Here is a 24,065-nt window from a genome sequence, read left to right on the forward strand (position 1 = left end):
TGGAAGAGAGCAGATGGTGCCAGTCTGGTGGGAAACAGGAGTGGCACAAGCAAGGCTGATCAGTCATAAAGCCTCCAGGTTCACCTGCCAATGATTTTTAAATACACTTGAACCTGAAGAGGGGCTCTGTGCCACAGGACCATAGTGCTTTTCATCTAGTGCTAGGATCTTCAAGGACAGATTTATGTTATCATGCAACTACAACTTTAGCAAAAATCTCTTCTGCCTTCATTCTGAAATGATGTATCCATAAGAAAAATGGCTGTTAGAGAGAAGATTACAGAACAGCCCATCAGGGAGGATTCAGCACATGAGACGACAGAGGCTTGAATTGAAATACATAGTGTCTTATAGCTGGAGCAATAGAGTCAATTTTTCTTGCTTTCTCTTCTTTTCCTCTACTGTACTGAACACTATATTTCTTCTCTGCCTTTGGCACCTTCTATAAATGTAAACCATCCTCTCTCTGTTCCTGCATTGGTACTTTATAAGAGAGAAAATGAAGAAATATGGAACTAAACTTCCACAAAAAGCTATTAAAATCTCTTTGTGCCACTTAGGCATCTCTGCCTTAATATCCTCTTTGAGTAGTACATAGACTATGTAAAGTATTGGCAGGAACATGGGAGAGGGTGGTGTCATTTTATTCTCAAGGCAGTATTTGTCCTTTCTATTTATGTCAGATTTATTAACATCCTTCTAGCAACCCTCTCTTTTAAAGAGGATGCCATGACTCTTCTGAGTCACTCAGGATAGGTGACCTTGGCAGGACTGCAAAGCAGTTGACAAGTGCTTGTTCATCTCAGGGTTAACACACTCCCCTTGGATAAAATTCATGGTGACACTGCCTAGAGTTAACAAAACCTCCATTTCCTCTTGCTCATAAGACGGACCTTCTGAATGAGCCAGGCTAGAAAATTGAAGCTTAGGAATGATAATGGGGAGGGAGGGAGGGAGGGAGGGAGGGAAGGGAAAGGAAAGGTGGTGGAATGGAATGGCAAAACCTATAATAACCGTTTAAGATGGGTCAATGGCCAAAATTCCCAGAGATCAAAACCATAGGAGCTGAGCTTCTCTGACTCTTTTTGCCCTCCCCGAAAGCTGAAATGCACTTAGCATCTGGCAAAACTAGGTCCCCATTTTTTTTCCCCATCATCTGGGATGTCTCTAAAGCAAATAAGCACCTTTAATCTTTTATTCTATTGCTGATTTCTGGGATGTCTGCCACAGATGTACCTCTAACAGCCTTTTTTTACTAGTGTCAGAAAATGCATTTTTACATAGTGGCAGGGAAAAAACAAGATAAAAAAAAATTAAAGTGTTTTCTAAAGTTTCAATGTCATTCTCAGGTGCAGTTAATGGATAAATTACTATCTTCCCCCCAAACAGCAAGCTCAGCAGAATTTCTGTAGTCAATTGCCTGAAGATCAGGAGACCTGATATTGCTTAATTAGCACAGATTATGTGTTACCTTGAAGTAGATAAATTTGCCTGGCTAAAATGTTAAAAACCAGCTTCGTCTCCAGCCATGAGAGCACATAATTCCCAAGCCCTTCAGAAATGCTCACTAGTACCCATTCATCCAACCATATATCTCTTTGTCAGGCCATCTAGACTGAAGGAAAGCCTGGAGCTGCTCAGTCCTAGTTTCCTCACAAGTATTTTTAAAAACTGCTTCAGAATTTGAAGACAGAGATTTGACTTCGTCTGCCATGTTTTTGCAGAGCAATGCTCTGGAAAGGCTGCTGCTGACGGCATTGTTCTGACAGCAAGCAGAAAGCTTCATTCTATGGCTTTTATTTCATCTGAGGGAGTCACTTGTCCTGATCAGGGTACTACGAAGTTGTCCCTGTCAGCAAGCATTTATCTTTGAGGTTACAGTTTTTTGAAATTACAGCTTTTTCTGAAAAGCAGTTCTTTGTCTTTGAACATGACAAGGTAGCATCATGTGATGGTTAGGAGAGACAGCAAGAATCTTGTGAGTCAGCAAATGGTCTTTTGTTCCAATGACCAAACAAGGACCCTTTGAAAAGATAATCCAAAGGAGAATAAACTTCAGAAACTAAAATAGCCTACAGAAAGAATTTTTCTTCAAAATGTTAGAAACCACCCGCTGGCTTATTAACTGCTCAGCATTTAGCAGCAGTCACTGGATGACAAGAGACCTGGATCCTAACAGTGTCAGGTAGAAGGAAACCCTGCAGCCTTTCTGTCTGGAGGTGAGGATGCCTGTCCCCTGCCTGAGCTTGCTGATTTTCTGCACATCACAGACCTTTCCATCTGAAGCCTGAATGCCCTTTCACAAGCAGTAAAGCATCAAGTGCAATTACACCTCATCTTTTTTTTATGCACAGGGCTGCACAGAGATAATGTAAAGGGAGATGAATGAGGCCTGAACCCAGGAGATATTTCAGTGTCTGCATGACATCAGAGTAGTATTCACTTATAACCCCAAAGGAAGGATTCGGCATCTGAAAGCACAACATGATGTACTGTCTTTGAAATTCACTAGCCAGACACAAGCGCTGGTGAATTATGAAGTATTCAACAAGACAAAAACTTATACCGTGATGTTTTGTATTAGTGGTCCTGAGGCCGTGATGTATTAACGTAGGCAAACTGACAACAATAGCTCAGGGAAAGCTTGAGCACATGCAGCCTGAGATAAGGAAACAAATGGCACAGCTCAGCTTAATAACCACAGTGGGTGGCAGCCAGCCAGTACAGTCCGTATGAAATCTTCAGAATAACTTCTGTCAGACTGGAATTAGTATTAACTGCAACCCAGGTGCAGGGTAACACAAAAGATCTCTTCACACAGTAGTTTCACTCCATCAACATTTCTTTCAAGGTTATCAATGCTACAGGCAGACCAGCAGAATTAACCTTTTATACTGAGGCTGACCCCAAAAGAACAAGCTACCTTTTTTAACTTGCCTCTCCTGTTTTCTTAATCCTTTATCTTGAACTGTGATCTTCCAAGACTTCACAAGCTAACTGAGGTTAGCTTGGGTCATTGGTTAGATGCAAAATCCAAGCCACTCCAGTCAGGATCCTGCCCTTGAGTTGCTATTTAAGGTCAGTCCGCAACAAAGTCATTCAGCCAAGGTCTGAATTTCCAAGATCTTGAGCATGCTGTGATTGAGGGCTTTGGTGCGGACTCATTACCAGGTCAGAGCTGAACTGTTATTAGGATATGAGGTTAAGGACGTAGTAGTACTGAAAGTTCTCAACTACTTGAATTCATTAAACTCTCAGAGCTCTGCGGAAGGACAATTTTTTCATTAATACACAAAATCTAATCATATGCAATGCTATGGAAATCACTAAAGTTCTATAATTACTTCCCAAAGTGAATGATGAATGTTATAATACTATTCTCTGATTTATGTATAAGTACATAAATTTACCTTACAATTTACCTTAAAAGTTCCTTCAAGATAATTCTGGATTAATATTTCTAGACAGATATAAAACATTACTTTCAAAAAGTCTGGGTTTCTGACTGGTCCTCACCAAAAAGTAAAAAGCAATTTGTTGTTCAAAAGCACCATTGTAATTGTATTAAAATCTTATCATTTTAAAATGACCCTGATGATTCTAATTCTACTAAAATAAGAATGCAATGAAGTATAGAAATAATATCTGTGTACTTCACGGGTTTGAACAAAATAATTAAAGAGATTGACTACAACTTATTTTATAGCATTTTCCATTTCAGGTGAAGTAGAAATATTTATGTTCTGTAATAACAATAAAGCAAGATTACAAATACAGAGAGAAGCCTAAGGATGAATTATTCAGAAGCATGTATCGAGAGTATAACCAATATATTAGTACTTTATTTTAAAGCCTGTAATTGAAACTCATTTACTTTTTAGAGATTATTTCCCTAAAAATTAGAATTTTTGTTAAAAAACAGTCATAAATAACTGATTCTGCATAAGAAAATAGAAACTATTTATCTGAAATAGTTTTCCCATTCTTATGAACTTCTTGAAACAGGTTCAATCTGATAGTATAAGAGAGAAAACTAGAGGCTGAAACAGTGTAAGATATCCTTTGCAGTACCTGTAAACAAAAAAATAACAGAAACTGAGATTTTGCTGTCCGAGACTTGTCTACCTTTCAGATGTCAGAAAGTTCAAAGGGTAAGAAAAAGTTTGTTTTAAACAACAGAGGATGCCACTGTCTTGGAAGTCTGGATTTACTAGTCTGGTTCAAATAAATAGGAAAGATACTTCAGATTCTTCTAGGCTGTAAAAGAGCTGCTTTCCCCTAAGGTTTTCATCTTGTCTGTGTTATCTCATTGAAGAAAACATAAAATAACTATACATGGCTGTAAGTCATGGACTGTTCTGTTCTTTAATTGAGTATCCTATGTGGGCCAAAAATTAGTTCTTGTCACAAGACACATTCAAACAAGCAATCTGACTGAAGAGTCTTCGTCAGAAACACAATTTTAAATACATGAAGGGCCCATCGGAGAAGATAGATACATTTTTCCTTCCTGTTGCATTTTTCCTTCCTTTCCTGTTGCATTTTGGGAATTAAGGCCAAAAGGCAGAAGACACAAAAACAAGAGAAAGACCAGCGTGTTTTTTCAGTCCTATTTGCCCTCCCTGCCAGATATAACCTGATAGCATAGGAAGCATGTAAAACTGCCAGGCTTTCTAATCACAGAGTGCAGTTCAAGATATCTTTGTGCTTGAAACAAAACAGATAGTCTAGTATCTCCTCTGGTTTGACATCTTTGTTGCAACTGAATCCAAGTAATGTAGCTTACAGCTGAAGCCATGATAAAGCTGAGGAAAGGTCCTTGTATAGCCAATGAAAGTGGATAACAAAGACAAATGGGCCTGATGAAAGCCTCCACCAAACCTTGAGTTTCCTTAATTAACAAACTACCTGCATAATCCTCTACAAAGGATTTATTATTGAGTTAAAAATAATGCAGATTCTAGTCCATTTTGCATGTGTCTGCACTATCACTGGCCTAAAACTGACATGTTTGGTTTGAATCCACTGAAGTTCCAGAGTTTAACAGCTACGAAGTCTTGTAGCATAAACAGAACACTGGAGTGGATTTTAAAAAAATTATAATAGATGAGTACTGTATTTTTAGAAACAGTTATTTCTCCCTACCATCTTATAAATACATTGTCAGAATAGGGAATTCCTTATCTTATTACCATAGTATTTCTCTTTTAGCTCCACTTAATGTGCCGAGGGAAGAAGCAATTGGTTAATATTATTTTCTTGACACAATACTGCATCAGAGCAGGTGCAATTGCAGAGGAGTTATGAATACAAAGTAGGACAGCAGTAAGTTAGTAAAGACATGTTACTTAAGGCTGTCTTTTTTAATTCAACTGCATTACTGAGAACAGGAGTGGAAAATACATTTTACTAGTCTGGTTAATATTTATATCCTACTGTACGGTCCATTGGCATGAAGGGATCTCTGTATTCAATGTACCAGATGTTATGGGAGCAGTTCTGGAAGGTAAACAAATTGACTCAGAGATCATATCATCTACATACTCAGATACATAAAGCTTAGAAAGGTAGAAAATTCAATATGTTTCTACCCTAGATGAAACACTGATTATCATCTTTCTTTCTTACATCTCTGAGCCTGCTTGGAGATGGAGTTCAATTATCCCGTAACAGGAAAGAAAGCTGATTTTCTACTATGTTGCAGCCAGGAGAGCTGATTCAGGGAAGTCAGTGCCATGTTCTTATGTAGATAAGGCCTTCTCTCTCCTATAAAAAGTCTTTACGTTTCACAAGCTGCCATTGAAATCTTAAAATCCGTTGTGACTAACATAATGCTTGCAGCAGAAAGCCTAAAACAGCAACTCTGAGTCCTTGTCTGTTTCTCTGAGGCATTAACTTGCATAACCTCAGTTGATGGATTAACTATTAGCTCTGTTAACTGCTTCACTGACAGAAAAGGAGAAACTTAACTTTTTGAAAAATAGAAAATTTCCTGAAACTTTTCTGAAAATTTCCTTCCTGCTCTTCAGACTGGAGTTCTGAAGGACCAGGTTTTACTACCTTGATCTCTCTTCTGTGTTGAGAGTATTGCAGGAGCTGTTGATTTTTCTCTGTTCATCTTGACATCTTTAGAAAGTTCCATTTTCTCTTGTTCTGCACCTCAGGATTGATCAATCCTGGGAAATGTTTTAGCTTTTATGTCTAGAATAGTGCAAGAGAGAAGTAGGGGACAATAGACATTAGAAATTAGAGCATTCTACTGGTGCCTTCAGGAAAAAAAAAGGTTATCCAGAAGACTCTGTTTGACCATCCACCCGTTATACAAAAAAGTGATTGTCTGTGTGTGTGTGTGTGTGTGTGTGTGTGTGTGTCTTACACTTGAAAAATCTCCATGAATAGCATTCTTCTTTAGAGAAAATATGACTTGATCAAAATCTGATAGCATACATACTGTGAATTACCTTGCCCACGATCCTCAGGTTTCAGCCATAAGCAAGAGTCCAAGTTTGCTAGTGTGCTTCATTCCTCTTTTCAATCTCAACCATTTTTATAGACTTTACTCTTTATACCTTCCTGTACTTACTTTCCTCCATATTTTTTCAAAGTAAAAAAAAAAAAAAAAAAAAAAAAAAAAAAACAACAAAAAAAAAAAAAAAAACAAAAAAAAAAAAAAAAAAAAAAAAAAAAAAAAACAAAAAAAAAAAAAACCAGTAAATCCATACATTCCAGCTGCAAAAACTCAGCAATTTATCCTTATACTCTGGCACATGATTTCAGAGGCCAAGTGAATCTAGACTGCAAGTTCATATTGTGGTCATGTTACAGGATTGGCATTTTCTTTAGAGAATATTTGAAAGGAAAAAGGTAAAGAGGGGTTACTCTTCAATTAGTTTTAAAAGTACATCAAAAGCCAAAAGAGTAAAAACCTACATTCTGAACCAACAGTCATCTATAAAATAGACTCATTTAAAAAAAAAAAAAGGATAAAAAAATTAAAACCACAATAAATTCTGATAAGAGGTTAATTGAAGCTATAGATTCAACTTTTTATGATTTCTAAAGGTTCTGTTTTTAAAATTTACCTTAAAAACAAGCTTAAGGAAAATGAATGCTGTTGGCTTTTAAAATTATTGCATTATTGGTTTTAATCTTAATTCATCTTGGTAAAGACTGAAAGACATTGCCAGTGGAATGCTGTGGACAGATATCTGTGTACGTTATGTAATGAACTTGAAATGCAGTGAACTTGCTTAAGTACAAGTGAAGGATATATTGCTTTCACTCAATCCAATGTGAAATTTGGCAATTTTGCTTTGATTTTGAGGTCCTCTGGAAATAAAAATAGTCAAAACAGAACAACAGAAGCTAGAGAGTAAAATAAATCTTCCGATATATAATGCTGGTGTCACTAATATGTGCTTAACAAAAAAAAAAAGACCATAGTTTTGTATTTTCCTGAGACCAGATAACTTGAATTTCTGTTGTATTTCTGTTGTCAACGGGTGACAAGACCACAATGTCTGTACTCAGAACTAGCATAGACTGTCAATCTGAAAAAAAAGTCAGGGTCTGAGGAAAAAACAAAATCAAGGTCACAGTGAGCAGGGAGGCACAGAAGTCTGATCAGGCCCTTAAAAGGAGATCATCCACCTTTGACTACCAATCTCCAGTCCAAACTAAATCTTTTATCAACATTTAAAAGCATCAGATGGGAGGCTAACAACAAAAGCAGTGACAGCCTCACAACTGCAGTGATACTACCGGGTATAAAATAACAACTGTCTTGATTAACCCATCCTAATGCTTTTAGGTAAATCAATTTCTTTGCTAAGTACACATAAATATCCTGAGTTGAACCCAGCAACTAAGAGTAGAACTTTTTTTATTCTATTTTCATCACCTTTGGCTTTTAATGCTTTTCATCACCTTTGGCTACCCAAAATAAACACAATGCAAACCCCAACAATTCATGTCATTCAATGTACCGATTTCATGTAAAATTTTAGAAATTTGACTACTGTTACATATCACAAGGCTGGAGGCTGATCTATGGTCATCAGAAAAGGGTGATAAAAGAATTTCTTGGCACATACCACACATATCTGAGTCATTTTGTGTTAGATCAGTCACTCTCAGTGTGTACTCACACAGAGCCTGAGGACTTCTGTTGACTTTTACAGAGGTAGTAAAAGACAACTAAGAAGAGGAAAATTGTCACTAGGATTGAATTCTCTCTGTAAGGGCTTACACCTGCTTCAGAAAATGCTTAAAGGTCTGCAGGCAAAAAGAGACTTCCAACAAATATATTAGAATAACATTAATATAGGCCTTGGAATCCCACAGATTTTGACAATGGTGTCTCATCTTCACAGATTTCTGCTGCTGAAAAGCTACACAGCTGGTATCTCTTTTCAAACCTGCTGGTCAGTTGAAATCAACTTGTTTTCAACAATAACCTTGCAGAGAAGAAGAAGGAAAATGAAAGTATTCTTTACCTTTTCAGTTTTCCCAGATTCATGGATCTTTGAAGCAGAAAGTTTCTTTGAGTTTCCAAATCTCTGAGTTTCCAAATGGGTTCAGCAACATGTTGTTGAATCCACACCATGATTCTTAAGGAACCATACTTGGTGTCCTGCTAAACTCCTGCGTGGACCAATGGTTTCTGCCACCCTGGTACAAGCACAATATTTCCATCAGGTCTATTCAGAATTAGAGACATGGATGGCTTCTGTATTTCCTCACTGACACTGACATTATATTCCATTTTACTATTTTCCACTTTGGAAGTGACAAGAATATAATTTTTCCTCAGCAAATGGAGAGATATTATAGTCTACGAGAAAATTTAAGTTTGTAAGTGTTTGTATAATATATACTATATTATACATATATTTTAATACAATAAATATGATGTGTATCTTTTTCAATTCAAATATAAAACCAAACAAACAAACCCCACAACAAATAAAAGGAAAAGCACTAATAGGCAAAGGGAAGGGAAACTGTTTCTTTTCTTGATGTTAACACTAATATTACTGCTTCAACTGCTAAACATTTTGATCTTTTCCCAAGGGCATAGCACCTTCCATTTCTTCAAGCAGCTCCCTTTTTGTCTCACTTCCTAAGTCAGAAGTTCAGTGTAGGTCATCCTTCTAGTTATCACCCTTCTACAACTTCCCATAACTTTCTGCAGCAAGTTCACAAAGCTCATCCCCCGGGCACAAGCTACAGTCTGCTAACATCCAAATTCTCATTCCTACTTTCTGTGTATTTTACCTTGCTTCCACAAAATAAACAGTTTCCCTTTACAATTTTACCTGGTAATTTTCATTTTTTTTCAATGCCAATTTCTTTCTTCTTCTTTCTGTACCATCCTCAAGGCATTTTTCATTGAACCTTCCAGCAATGCATCGAGTGATATTTTACCTGGCCCTGTTGCAGGAACTACCACAATTGTTGGACACAGTTCGCCACAGTTAGATAGAAGTACTGCATGGAAACAGAGATTACACACTCTGTGGCACATGACGGGGTCTTAAATAGACAGGCTTGAAGTTTTAATAACTAGGATTCCAGTCCTGTGCCAGAAATAGGAGGTACAGAGACTCAATACTGGTCCTCAGGTTTTATAACAAAGATGTTATACTCCATGGTCTCAGCTCATTCCCACTCTTTGCAGCATCATGCAGATAATGGATCCTCTCTGACAGAGCAGTGAAGTGTGTGACTATGTGCCCTATCAACCAGCTCAAGCAAACGAAAATATACACAACAGACACAGGAGGTTATTTACAAAAGTCCCACAACGTTTTGATTGTATCCTGGTTATCAGGGATAGACTGTGCAACAGCAGCTGTGCTGCACCATCCTTCCAGGTCAGGCTGTAATGAACTGGGGACATTCATCAAAGTAGGAACTCTGTGTGATTCTGCATATATTTGTGGCATAGTTGGGGGCAAGCCTGTAAAAGAACTGCTGGGTTTAAAGTATCACCCTCACTTCTTTTAGGAAACTGCTGCCAAATGGGATGTGTGCTGCTCTATGACTTCCAGGGTTGATTATTTGCTGCAAGGAAATGTGCCACAATGACTGCACTTTTCATTGTGAACAAATATTCCCGTCCAGGCCCCAAGTAACGCTCCATCTAATCCTATATCCACTCTCCTACAAAAGTCATTCCTTCACTGTCTTGCTCACACAGGTGTTTGACACGTTAAGTGATTATGATGGACTCTTCATTATTGACAATTTGTGGGGTTTAGCTGTTCATGGTTGAAGACTCTGTCTTAGATGTTAGGTCCAGCAGATGGGCTGCAGATGGCAGATCTGCTGCCCAGAATTTAAAAGTGTCTGTAAAAGAAATTGTCATGCTAGCTTGCAGCACGGTGGGAATTTTGACTGTGACATTGGAAGCATCAGGAAGCAACCTAACAAAAGCTGCTGTGATGAAGAAAGTTAAAGAAGTTGTATTTCAGCAAAAATTTAAAGAGGGAGACTCCCTCAGAATATCTTGTCACTGTTGTTTAAATAAAATAGCATATGATCCATTGTATATCATTTGTACTACATAATCACAGACTGTATGCTTACAATGACTAGATCTTATACTTCAGATATTGATGCTTGCTCTTCCCATAATCCAGTAAACAACATGGAGAGACAGCCAGCTGAGAGACCTAAGCAAAGTGCTGGGAGGTGAGTAAAGAAAGACAGGAAGGATGGAAAACATCATCAATTTGCTACAGAAAACCAGAATTTCCCCTTGCATTGGGAGAGTGGAGAACTCTTTCTTACCCACACAAATTCTTGAGGGATCTCAGCTTCAGCATGGAAAGAGGTTATTTTACTATTCTTTATTTTAGGAAAGACCATTCTCTACTTCATAGCCTTGGCTTTGCCACATTTCACTTTGTGCCACGCCAAGTTTTATCACATCAGGACTCCTTCTGAAGGAGGAGGAGGGAGGTAAGCCCACAAGAGTTCCAAATAAAATTCACACCACTAGTGAAATCACAACTTCCCATGGGACTGTTGAACCTCCTTCAACACAAAAGGAGGTTTCCATCCCTCAGAACATGTTCTATGCTGTATTTTCCATTTCCAACCTCTTTTCAATCAGTAATTCCCATCCACCTGTTAGTTCTCCTTAATATAGATTTTTACGTGTCATGAAAAACTCCTGCAAACAATAAAAATCCTAGGCATGACGAAAACAATTAGGCCACCCCTACCAGATGCATGTGCTTCTGGGTCCAGACCCACAAATAGTTCATACTTGTAGCCATGAGGTACTCAGGGGGTGCACAGATGTTGCTCCTCAACAGCGGAATTGCTGGAATGGTGTAACATTGCCACATAAAAAGTGTTTCTACCCCACAGAAACCTTCCCCCTTTCAGGAGGGCAGTTGTGTTCTATCATCTTAATTATGTCACTGAATCTTCCCATCCCTGCTCTCCCTTTCTGTCACGCAGTCATCAGAAACAATCTTAGACAAAGCAATATTTACATCACCTAAACCTCTTCCTCTACAGGTGTCAAGCCATGTCATCCACTTTAGAAACAAAGAAAGAAAAAGACACAAAACCTGTTTCATGAGATTCACAAATTCTGCCTCTTCCCCTATATTGAACAAACTCTGGGTGACACTCACAGGAAAAACAGAGCACTATGAAAAAAGCTATCTGGCATCGCATTTCCAAGATCATAGAAGATTTCTAAATGGCAGCACACACACTAATGAATTAAGAGATATAGTTGTCAGCCTCACATACCACTTGCAAATGTTTTGATAGGAGTGCATGAGGCCTTTGGTAAAAGCATGGTTGGTCACATTTACCTCTCCTTGGAAAATTCCATTCAGAAACAGCATCTGGTATGTAACCAGGTCTTGTCTGTCATCCAGTTTTTCTGTTGGACCATGCAAGGGGCAGGGAGATTTAACCAGCTGCCTGTGGTCACAGAGCTGCCCATAGCTCCATGGGGCTAGAAGCCAGAACCCCTGCTCACCTCTGACTTTCTCGGGACTTTGCAAACCTTGACGTGCCAGACCCTCCATGCTAAAACACTTACTCATCTGGCTCAGAGGCTGGATACAACTATTTCTTCTCTCTCTCTTCACTCTCAGTCTGTGGTAGACATGAGTCTTTGTTTCAATCAGGTTATTTTAATAAAGAGAACAATGGTCTTTCCAAGGCCATATATTGAAAGCTCGGGAAGACCCACATGAAAGCCAATTAGGGGCCAGATGTTGCTGATACGGATTGCCAGCAAAACCAACCAGAGGTGAGAGGCCAGAACTGTTTCCTAGAACCATGCTCCTGAATGTTAAATCTATAGCCTCAGGCTCCCCATGACCTGGCAAAACATAAGTGTGAGGGTGAGATCTCTAGTATCATTACTATAGTCTGTCCAAGGCATACTTCTTGTGTGTCCAGCAGTGAGGTCCATACATGTGTAACACATACCCACAAGTATTTTATGTAGGCACATTTAAAGTATATTCCAGAACACAACCGTGTGAATGGAAAAAGAAAGTAAAGCTCTCATATCATGAAATGCATCAATTTTACCCTCTGATATGGCCCCTGTTCATTAAATCATTAGGTAGTAATCTTTTAGGGGAACATGTTACATAAATGCACATACAGTCTTCAAGTTTAAGCAGATCATTATGTTTTAATGGGAGCTAAAGAGATGATAACTAGGAAATTTTGACTCTTACAAAGAAGTAGCAAGGACCTGTTGCTTGGAGATTCAGAATTTATTTATTTTCAGTCTTTCCTAACTGTACCACAGGGGTTTTTTTTGCATAAACACATGCATATACAGAAGACCTTCAGTAAACTTAAGATCTCTGTGTACCATTGTAGCATAGTAAGCTCAAAAACAAAGTGTCAAAAAGAATGAAACAAAATCTGTTTTTCTATGACACCTTTCGTACTCCAAGTATCCTAGAGCACTTTAAAATAAATGACTTGGAAGTTGGTGCCCTAGTTAGAACAGCTGGGACCAGTTCATCACTGTGTGGGTGTAACCCAAACTGTGTATTCTACACTCTCCATGTCATTTTCCAGAAACTGTTAACAATAGACTGCCCAGAGCACACCTGACCCCTCAGGCTATAAGCTGGGTGTTAAGAGACCTGTGAGATGGGAGGATGTTCCTGTCCTCACACTCATGACTTACAATCACCCATTGTGGAAATCCCCACCCTGGGGGAGGTACTGGGCATTCCTGACTGAACCTGAGGGTATATAATCTTGGGGTCTTGGGACTTCTGGTACCACTCGTGGGATCCAGAGGAGGACCAGAACCTCGACCGGACTGCGACCATCACTCAACCAGATTGTCACCATCACTCTCAACCAGACTGTGACCAACAGGTTTTTCCTCTCCTTTTACTTTTGGACTCAGGGGACCACGTGGGGCTCAGCACGGAGGCCAATGAACACCATTCTGTTCATGCCCCAGGGCGCTGAGTTATACATCTGGGTTTTGTGGGTTCTGTGTAATTGTATTTATTGTATTATTTTTATTAAATTGTAATTCTGACATAATCCCTTTTGAGTTGGGTTCATTTCTCCTGCTGGTTTATCTTTAAACCAGCACAGCTGGTATTGTAGTGATGCAGTAGTTGTTAGTTCAAACTCAGTCCTAGATGTCAAAATTTATTTTGGTAAAAGGATGAAAGTACCAGACAAAACCAGAAGTTTCCTCCTCATTCTTTCCAAAGTGTTCATTAGCTCTTTAAATCACACCTGTTATAAGCAAAGGAGCTCAGACTGGTATTGTTGCCAGTTACTTCCCACATTTTTACTCACTGAGTTTTTAAAACTCATCAAGTTTTTAAACCATGAGCCCAGAAATGCTCACAGACACTGCTATACACGCAAATGTTTAAAAATCAAATCAGTGCAAACATTTTCACACCTTAATTTTCACTGTAAGACCAGACAATTTGTTCTCCTTGTCAACAGTACAAATCTCACACAGGGAACAAGATTATACAAATCTGTCTGTCCCCATGAAACTTCCCCATGTGCAGCTAGTGGAAATCTCATTTCAAAACAAAAATCACCAAACTTTGAGTCAGTCTCTTGGATTTCTTCTGCCTGTTCAATCAGCCTATACTAAGAAATACTTGCTTCGGCACTTTTGCCTGCAGGAACTATTTGCAATTTCCAGTAATTTCCACAGGAGTTGCTCCTGTGTACATACAAGCACTTCTGGATTCTGGCTGTTTTGCTGAATGGTTTCCTCTAGCTGTACAAAATCTAGTGCTTTTATTTGTAGGTTAGAGTTCTCAGTCTGTTTAAATATCCATTTCCCAAGAACTGAGAGCAGGAACAGCAAACACTGAACCTAGATATATTTCAGAGAGTAGCAAGTTTTCCCAGGAATAATTTCCAGAAGCTGAAGGGCAAGACAACAGTATAGTAGAGTTTCCTCTTCCCCTGTCTCCAGAACATAGAACTCTATCTACATCAAGGTTCATATGGCTTGCCTATTTTTCCCATTGTTTCAGAATTAATGTCCCTTATTAGCCTAACTAACACTGATAAAAAAGAAAGATGGATTTTAAAAAGTCTCCTGGGACCAAAACACCAGTCCACCATACAGTGGACTTCTATTAAAGTCCTGACATCAGATCAGCAGCAGGTAAATGATGATAAGCAAAAATGGTGGAGGACACACCACAGAAACAGGAATAAGGGAAATGAGAATCTTTTTCAACCAGTGTAACTTCACTAACTTTGAACCAAAAGTTCCAAGGTAGCATCAAGGTAAAAGGGAGGGAGTAAGTATGGAGACAGTCAGATGGCATGATCAATATCTGAGGACCAGAGAAGTAAGCTAGTTTATCTTTCCTCTTATCACAGTGATAAAGACCACTGGGCTGTCTAGGGAGTTGTAGAAGATAGGAAAGATTTTTCAGCAAGGCCACCAACACCAGCAGAGGGGTAAGCACAGCACTTGACCTCACCACATGCTAGGAAGATGTTACTCATTTGTTTACAAGTCCTGTTTTGCTGCAGTTCAGAGCAGGAATAGGAGCAATCAAGAAGTCAGTTAAATGAGGGGCTCTAGTATGCACTCAGAAAAAATATGTGCTTAGGAGTTGGAAGAATGAGGCATATAGTGTCTGCCCCCTCTTTGCCACCTACCTCCTGTCTTTCCCTTCTGCTGTGGGGCTGCTGTAGCCAGTACTATGCTGACTCTTGTGTGACCTTCTGCAAAGCAGCACATTGAAGAATTCAGAATGATCAATGCGGAAAAAAACCCAAACTCTTACTTCCAGTCTTTATTTTTATCCATGCTTGTGCCCTTCACCCAGACATCGTGTGAATAAAAACAGCTGAAGAGTCACGTTAAATGGCAGGTTGCTATCTATCTGAAATGTGGCAGAACTGTTCATCACCTTGCCAAAAGGATAAGAAAAAAATCTTTGAATAATTCATTGAATGGTTTGACCAAGTGACCGGTGTCCCTGCTCTCTCGTCCCTGACTACAAGTGAGTAAGGAGAGTTCTCTGGGAGATTTCTTCTCACACTCTGTCAGCAGCACGCCCTGCTTGCAAGCTGAATTAACTTGACTGTAGTAATATTGTTCTGCTGAGACAAGAACAATGATCAGCACAACAGCACTGTTAAAAATGTTATAGGCTTCATAAAAACAATCACATCAGCTATAAAACGGTAGGTGATCATGACTGCTGCACCACTCTCATCATAACTTAGCTTGACTTGTCTGGATGGAAAAACAAATTATAGACAATTCCCTTTCCCCCATTACTGTGCAAAGTGATACAATGTCCCCATTCTCTGCCAGACCTCTGTCGCTATAATGATAGAACAATTATTTTTAAAAGATAGAAGATGAGACTTGGGGTTGAAAACTGTCTGTATAGTGTTACAAGGTCTGTTAAAAAGCAGATCTAAGCAAATTGTTAAGGTTCACGAGAACCAACAATGGCACTCTGTATAGCTCAGCTGTAAGCGGGGAACCGATCAAGCAGCTCCATTTAAAACTCATCATCTGCATTTCTTGTCCAAGTAAGGCTCCCCAAATGAATGTTATCTAAAACGCTTATAGTGATACATTAAACATCACTTTAATTCTCTCTCATGATGTACACCTGTTTGCACTACATAAGGCAAACACAATACTGTGAAGATCCATCATCCCAGGAAGACTCTGCTTGACTTAGGTCAGAAATTTGAGTGATAGTGTCACTCAGACAACAGAGACAGGTTTCAGTTCACCACAATGCAGGATTCTCCAGCAAAGTCTGCTTCAGGAAAGAGGATTTGTCTGCCACTCTGAGGGCTGAGAAAATAACTAATTTTGCAGTTGGAGGACTATCCAACTGCAAAAGAGAGCCAACCAAGCAACACACTTTAGTCTTTATAAAATCAGATTTCTTTTGTCCATGTTTTTGTTTTCCTTGCTAAAATTAAAAGCCCAGAAAAAAAAATCAGTATATTAAATGGAACGGTCCAAGAGGTACAAAAGAATGCTCTGATTTGGATTAACTATATAAAAGGCAAAGGAAGTACACGGCAATGCTTACAAATGAAGAGCAAGAAAAATCTCTTTTTTTCCCACCCACAGTGAAGGAGGATTTGGTTGTTTTTTCTCCTGCCTGAAGAAAGTGGAGTAAAAGTGTCTGCTGATGCCAATGTGGATTAGCCACCAGGCTAAAGCTCAGGATGGAAAGAGAAAGCAAGGAAGAGAAATGAGCCTTGATCTTCCCTTCTTACCAAGTTCTACTTCATGTATGTAATTTAATACTGATTGGGGTTACCGTGACTATTCAGTGTCCCCAGTCTCACTCATCCTGAGCTTGCTCTCCCTCCTAATTTAAGCATCTTTATAATGAATGGGCTTTTTCTGTAGAACTACTAAGAATATTCACACAGTTTTTCCATTTCCTACACTTGGTCTCATGACTTCTGAGTTACTTCAAACCCTAAATATTGATCTAACAACAACATGTGAAGCATACCAATTTCAGAAGAAACAAGATGTGACATATGAGGAAAGATAAAAATAACCAGAAATGGAAAATTTATATGTAAATATTATCTGTGGCAGAGAGAGAAACACAATAGAAATACAAGATAACATTCAGAATAGTTGTGTTTTACAGAAAGATTAGGGCCTTTTTTCTCCTTAAATTCTCAACATATAAAGTGCTATTACTACAGTAAGAGATAATCATAAAAGCCTCAGATGGAGGAAAACAACAATTAGCGAGTTTTAGAGCTTTCTATATTCCACAGGCAATAATTTAGGTATACAAAGATTCACATTTCCTGAATATAGGGTCTTTGAAATCAAAATCTTATCTTGTTGGGAAGTAGTGAGTCATGACTTTTGAATGACAGCAAGCAGCATTGTCTGGCTTTGATGGTTCACAGGGCAGCAAATCTCAGACCTGTCACTGATCCAGATGCAAGTATTTTCAGTTCTGGGCTCTTGGGAGGGAAAACTGGACATGCAGACATCACTATGAATGATGCTATAGAACAAACCACGTAAAATGAAATTCCACACTTACACAAGCACAAGAAACATTTTTTGTGGTCTGGTGTTTTAACCATGATGTCTATTTGAGAGAGATGCATTTCTGATTGAGATGAATTAGTAGAGGTTTATAAGTTTAATCAGATGGTATAGGTAACACAAAGACATATATGACTGGCTACTGTGTCATATGCAGTTATAACAGTGATTTTTCAAACAATTATTACCTGTGCGCTTAGAAACACTAAAATCTAAAACATTTTGTAAAGTAATTACAAGAGTTTAGAAAACAGGGCTCAGCACTGTTAATCATTTACTACTGCATACAGCCTTACAGTTTACATCCTCAGTGTAAAATGTTACAACGTGATTTGAAACATCACCCTACTTGCAAAACTGGGGTGGCTAAGCCTTCTCAAGAGGAAATGTTCTAACACAATTTGCTGTATTCTTTTACCGAATGAGTCCTTTGTAATAGTGATTTCACAGTTTGCTGCCCCTGTATTGATTCTCCCTAAACTCATCTGGATTGTCTGAATATAAAAATCTGCTACACCACACCACAGCATTTCTGTCAGTGGTAGACAATATACAGACAGGCTTTGCAAAAGACACAATAGAAGAGAGCAAACTGGCAGGTAGGAGAGCAGAACTGAAGCAAAGAAACATGTTCAAAACTACAAGGTCTGCTCTCATCCAGCTCAGCACACCCCAGACCTCTGGAGCACAGACTACTGCTACGTGACTGAGAACTTCAAAAGCAAAAGTAACTAAAAAGCACAACTTACCTTGGAATGTACCCTCACTACAAAGGCAAACATTATCCTGGACTGCATTAGGCAAAGCAATGCCAGCAGGTGGAGGGCAGTGATCCTTTCTCTCTGCTCAGCACTGGTGAGGCCACACCTGGAACACTGTGGGCTTCCCAGCACAAGAGACATTGACACAGTGGATAGAATCCAGCAAAGGGCCACCAAGGTGATAAAGCGATTGTGGCCCCTCTCCTGAGGAGAGGCTGAGAGAGCTGGGACTGTTCAGCTGGAGAAGGCTCAGGAGGATCTCATCAAAGTGTATAAATACCTGAAGGGAGAGTGCGAAGAGGACACCTTTTACATCTAAAGGGTGTAAAGAAGATGGACCCAGGCTCTTTTCAGTAGTAACCAGTGACATGACAAAAAGCAACTGGCACAAAGGGAAACACAAATTGTATTTCAGCACAAACTGAAACGCTGAAACATAATCTGAACATCAGGAAGCACTTTTTCACTGTGAGGATGACCAAGAACCGGCACAAGTATCCCAGGGAAGTTGTGAAGTCTCTATCTTTGGAGATATTCAATAGCAGTCTGGATATGGTCCTGGTTAGCTGACTGTAAGCGGCCCTGAGGAGCAGGGCTGTTGGATCAGATGACCTCCAGAGGCCCTTCCTACACTAACCATTCTGTGATTCAGTTATTTTGTATGTTGGAATAATGTTTCTCAAAAGCAAGTGCCCCTTCTCTTTCATAGATTTTGAAAACTTCCATTTTTATTCTTCATTAGACTAAAATTGTCACAAATAATTGTGTGGGTTTTGTAGTGTTTTTTTTTTTTCCCCTCAAAATCTAGAAGTACGTGTTTCCAGCCAGTGTTCCTAATAATGCCTCTAATGGAAAGAGTAAAGATTTGAACCTTTGCTTCTCATCACCTTTTGTTTTAAACTAAATACACCTTTGAGAAGCATTGTGGCTGAACAAGAAAAGGTTCAGGCCTTGTAGCATCCTTTTTGTAATATGAATCCCTACATAGGGCATCATACTGACTGTGGAAGCTTTTCTTTCTAAGCCCAGTTTAGCAGTAAAACAGTAGCAGATGATGTGAGTTAGTGTCAAATACAAGTCACAGTGAAATTCATCTGACTTTATTTTAAACTTTTGTCACTGAAAAGGCCAAGGAGTGAGGTGCCAACCTACCCATGAATCCTGGGCACTTTCTCCACCATCCCACAGAACAGTGTGGCACACACATTCCCAACACTCCGCTGCAAACGTCGGTCTGGAAATGGGCTGGTAAATGCCAGCCCATATCTGGTACTGCTAGAGCTCGCTCAAGACCTCTGCAAACTGCAGACAAGGACTCAAAGCTGGGTGACAGATCTCCCATATCCTGCTGTTACAGAGAAAGACAACTGAAGTCCCTGAGGTTAAGAAAGTAAGCAGTTTTTTGGTCGACCTAAAATCTGTTCAGTTTTAATCTAAAAATTCAGCTCTAATTAAGAATTTCCTTCTCCTCTTTTCCCCCCATTTGGCTGTTTATTGCTGATCCTCCTTCCAGCTGAGAACTGTAACTGGCACATCACCACCCACAGAGACTCTCTAATGATCCAGGGGAAAGTTAATCACACTGTACCATCACATAAATCACAGCAGGTGGTCTGCAACTCACTCAGCCCTAGCGAGGGTCAGATCTTGAGCTCCCAGATGAATCTTTTGGGGCTTTTTTTATCTTTTTTGGCAATAGGACTATTTTCATTCTTTCATTTCACCTATTGAGTCATTCTGAGGCATCATAATGGCCCATAAAACTACCATCTGGTATATAAAATGTCAGGTTTCCGAACAAGAACTGCTGCCTTTTCTAGCTTCCCCTGCTATGATTTGCTCTGCTTAGCCCAGGGCACTTCAGAGGGAGATCATATATGTAGACAGACAGCACCTTAGAGGGTTAAAGCCTCTGCAGTTTTCTCCTTGCCAATATTTAATTTATTTCTGGGAAAAATTCCTATTCAACACACACACAAGGACATGCAAACAGACACACAAAATTCCTATTCATATCCACTCTGTTTGTATATCTATGTTGTTGTGTTGTGATATACTATAAATATAAAAGGAAAACAGACACTCTAACAGCACCACCTAAGCAGAAAGACTATTTTTGCCTTGTCCCAGAAGGTTATTGTTGACATTTAGCTGTGCTGAATCAGAAGAGTATAAAGGCACTTAGAGGCCAATAGATCCTGAACCTCAAAAGCATTCATCCTTTTGAGCACCCACAACATCCCTTAACCTTACTGAGAACAGAGGATTCAGTTCACAATAAGGAAATGAACACATTACCTCAGAAAAAAGAGAACATACAATATGAAATGGCAGAAAAGAAAAACTCTCCCATAGAAATGGTATTTACCTGGCAATAAAACAAAACCCACTTCGCAGAGCTTGCTGAGGCTTGACTCCTCCCATTCCTCCTAGTTTTAATTTTAGCCAAATGGCTGAAAACCTTAGGGGATAAATTTAATGAATTCTTACTTAAGGTCTCTACTTATAGCACATAGCCCATCTGAAAACTAAAATCCTTCGTAAAATTAGTTATCAGCTATGCAATCAATATTTAAACTATTCCTGAAATCTTTGTTTGTCAAAACATCACAAACATGAGTTAAATAACCATGATAAAATATTTAAAAGATGTACGAAAGCAAACATTTGACTAATTTTAGTCCCTGAACAGAGGAGATATCAACTTGTTTGAGGTATTATAACATTGGCTTCTGCAAGATCAATCTTCCAGATTTCAGTACATTTTAGGTCTAATATTTACAGATTTGCAAGGCTAAGTCACAGTGAGTCCTTCAGTAAAAGCTATTTTTGATTTTTATGTAAAATGAAATCCCAGTATGACTGTCTACTAGGACAGCCATCTGAAGGAAAGAAACAATACAAAAAAATAAGGTTTTGCACAGAATATACCCACTGAGGCATCATTTAGCTTTGCCTGTGATCTTGATTTATACATAGCTTTCCTGGTTAGATGGCTGAGGCATAAAAGAGTAGAGTGATGTCTCTCAAGATTACCAAGCAGAACCTGAAATCCCTGTCTTTCCTGAGCTCCATCACGGACTGTATGACTTTGATCTGAGAGGCATCAGAATCCAGTCTTAAATTTGTGTGAGAACATAAATTCCCAGCCCAAAAAGTCTGAGATCAATAGATGCAAAGCACTAAAATTTCCCCTCATAAAAAAAATTACTGTAATACATGAGCAGTCTGATATCAAGACTTCAAAACAAACAAAAAATAGTTACCAATTACCAACTTTAAATGAACAAGGTCTAGTTAATATGTCTCTCATTTCTTCTCCTAAAAGAAAGAAGAAAATTCTAATTTGGTGCAGACTTTCGCGAACCACTGCTGAATTTTAAGACATGAAATGGGCCCGCACAGCCCTTACGAAGAAGCCGATGGCAGTAGGACACTATTGTGACTGAGATGGTGAAATTACATAGAGGCAAAGCACACAGAATTAGGTGGCATATCTGGTGAGAACAGTGGATATGCTTGGGAAAAAAAAAATACAGATGCATTTTTGGGCTCAGAGTCCCATAAGGGTTAGTATAGTGTGTAAGAAACAAGCAAGAGCAGGTGAAGCTGGCAGAAAAGTAGATTCTTCTGTAAGAACATGAAAAGTTAACAGAGCGTCCTGCTGCAGACCAGTACAGAGTCTGGTCCTGGCAGGAAAGCCTCTGAACACACCTGTTTCATATTAAGGGGTCTGGTGAGAGCACCATGTCAGGTACAGCTCACAAATGGGGTCTTGTCAATGGACAAGCACAGTCAGGAGCTTCTGGAATTATCCTGCTGAGATGCCATGGCATTTTAGTGCTTCTTCTCAATTGTCCTTGCTTAGCCATGGGAACCACTGGTTTGGTTCTGCTGAGGTAACTCCTTCCAAAATTGGCAAAGAGTAAAAGCATCCTTGTATCGTTTTGATGCTTGATAGAGAACAGGCCACTTGTTGAGTGCAGGTGGGGCAGCTGGGTTTGCCAAAACACACCAAGCAAGGGTTGTTTGTGTGGATTTATGGCTTTCAGGGAGAAGTAGAGCAGCCCAGGTTTTCAATTCCTCATAGATTTAAAGACGAACCAAAGCTAAGATTTCTTTATTTCTGTATCATGCTTCTATGTGGTTTGGAACACATGGAGTGCAAGAAAGTGAACTACAAAGCATAATTCTAGCCTAAATTAAAAAAAAACTAAAAAAACCAAACAAGTAGCTTTATTGCAGGTTATCACCTAACACACATTCTGTATGCTAGAGCTAGAGATTCAACATTCACAGCAAAATCCTATTTTCATAATTCTGCATTTAATTTACTTCAAGTCAAAGTAACCAGTTAGATCAGTCTCCTCTTTGGTTTACCAGAATATTTCAGCTTGAGTGGTGCTTCCTAAAGCAATTTTATGAAGATGCAACAAGGCTGAAATGTCTCTGCTAATCTTTCTAGTCTATCTGAAAGCATAGACTTAAAATACAGTCTCCCTTTGTGAGAGGATATGGTTTTATTTTGTTTGGTTTTGTTGGTTTGGGTATTTTTCCCCAAATACTGATGCTATCTGAATGACTTGCAACTTCAATACCTCTGGCATACAGATACAGATGTTCTCACTAGTTTCTTCTGGAGTCAATGTTTGGGAAACTCAAAGTGGTTTCCTATCCCTAATTACCCCTGCTCAGTCAGGATTGAGGGAGGCAAGTCACCTTATAACAGCAAAGTGACTTTGGAGCTGAAGAATATTTCAACTTCACTATTATTCAGCCTGCTAGCTGTTTTTTAGTGCTATCCATTGGGAACTGGTCCCCTTACACCACATTCTTAAAAATTAAATGAGATATATAAATGAGATATATTAAATGAGATAAATAATACTAACACACGATTTCTGTGATTTTACCCAACTTCTAGCAATTGGTTCCTTGTTAACACATGACTTTTGGTAGTGAGATGTTCTGCTACAATGTACCCATAAAAGGACATATCCCTTCCTTACTTTTGCCCATTGCATGAGATACAACATTCTGCTATGTTATGAAGCTGTGGACTGCCCAACATTAGTGGTCCTTAAGAAAAGACTAAAGAAACATTTGTTAGGAATTATATGGAGATAGGAAAACTAAGCCTCACAGAAACATTTTGGATTTGATTTTGCTGGCCCTGGCCTATGAAGTCAGTCTGGAATGTCTTCTTTCTTTAACAGTTATAACAATAATTAAGACAAAATCTAATTCACAAGCTGGAATCGAAAGGAATTGGCTAATAATGTATGATTAAACAATAGTAAGCAAGGTCACTTCTTGACTAAATATTCAGTAATCAGTGATTAGATTTTGTTGGTCGATCTCTTTAAAGGACCTGATTGGAGATGACCTCTTTCTTTCAGATTAAATGTCTGCTCAGGCTGAATTATTATTGATCGAGAAGCTGACCTTACTGCCAACACTGGCATTCCCACATTACTAATCTCTTTGCATATGGTGTGCACACAGTTGCTGGAAAACTTCAAAGAGATTCAATCAAGTTGACGATTGCTTGGTTAATTAAGAAGGTGCCATACTTTGGTATTCCAGACTGGTTGCTCTCTGCATTCTTAGATAAATCACTCCTAGCATTCAATTAAAAAAAGCAGGCAGAGAAAAAAAGACCCCATAAAGCTTGCATTTTACAGCATAAATCTTGTCCTGTTTCCCCTGAAAAGGGGAATGAAGAGTTTTTGACCACT

The sequence above is a fragment of the Pipra filicauda genome, unplaced genomic scaffold (genome assembly GCF_003945595.2).
Source record: "Pipra filicauda isolate LSUMZ 115617 unplaced genomic scaffold, ASM394559v2 scaffold84_size4826128_pilon, whole genome shotgun sequence".
Classification (NCBI taxonomy): domain Eukaryota; kingdom Metazoa; phylum Chordata; class Aves; order Passeriformes; family Pipridae; genus Pipra; species Pipra filicauda.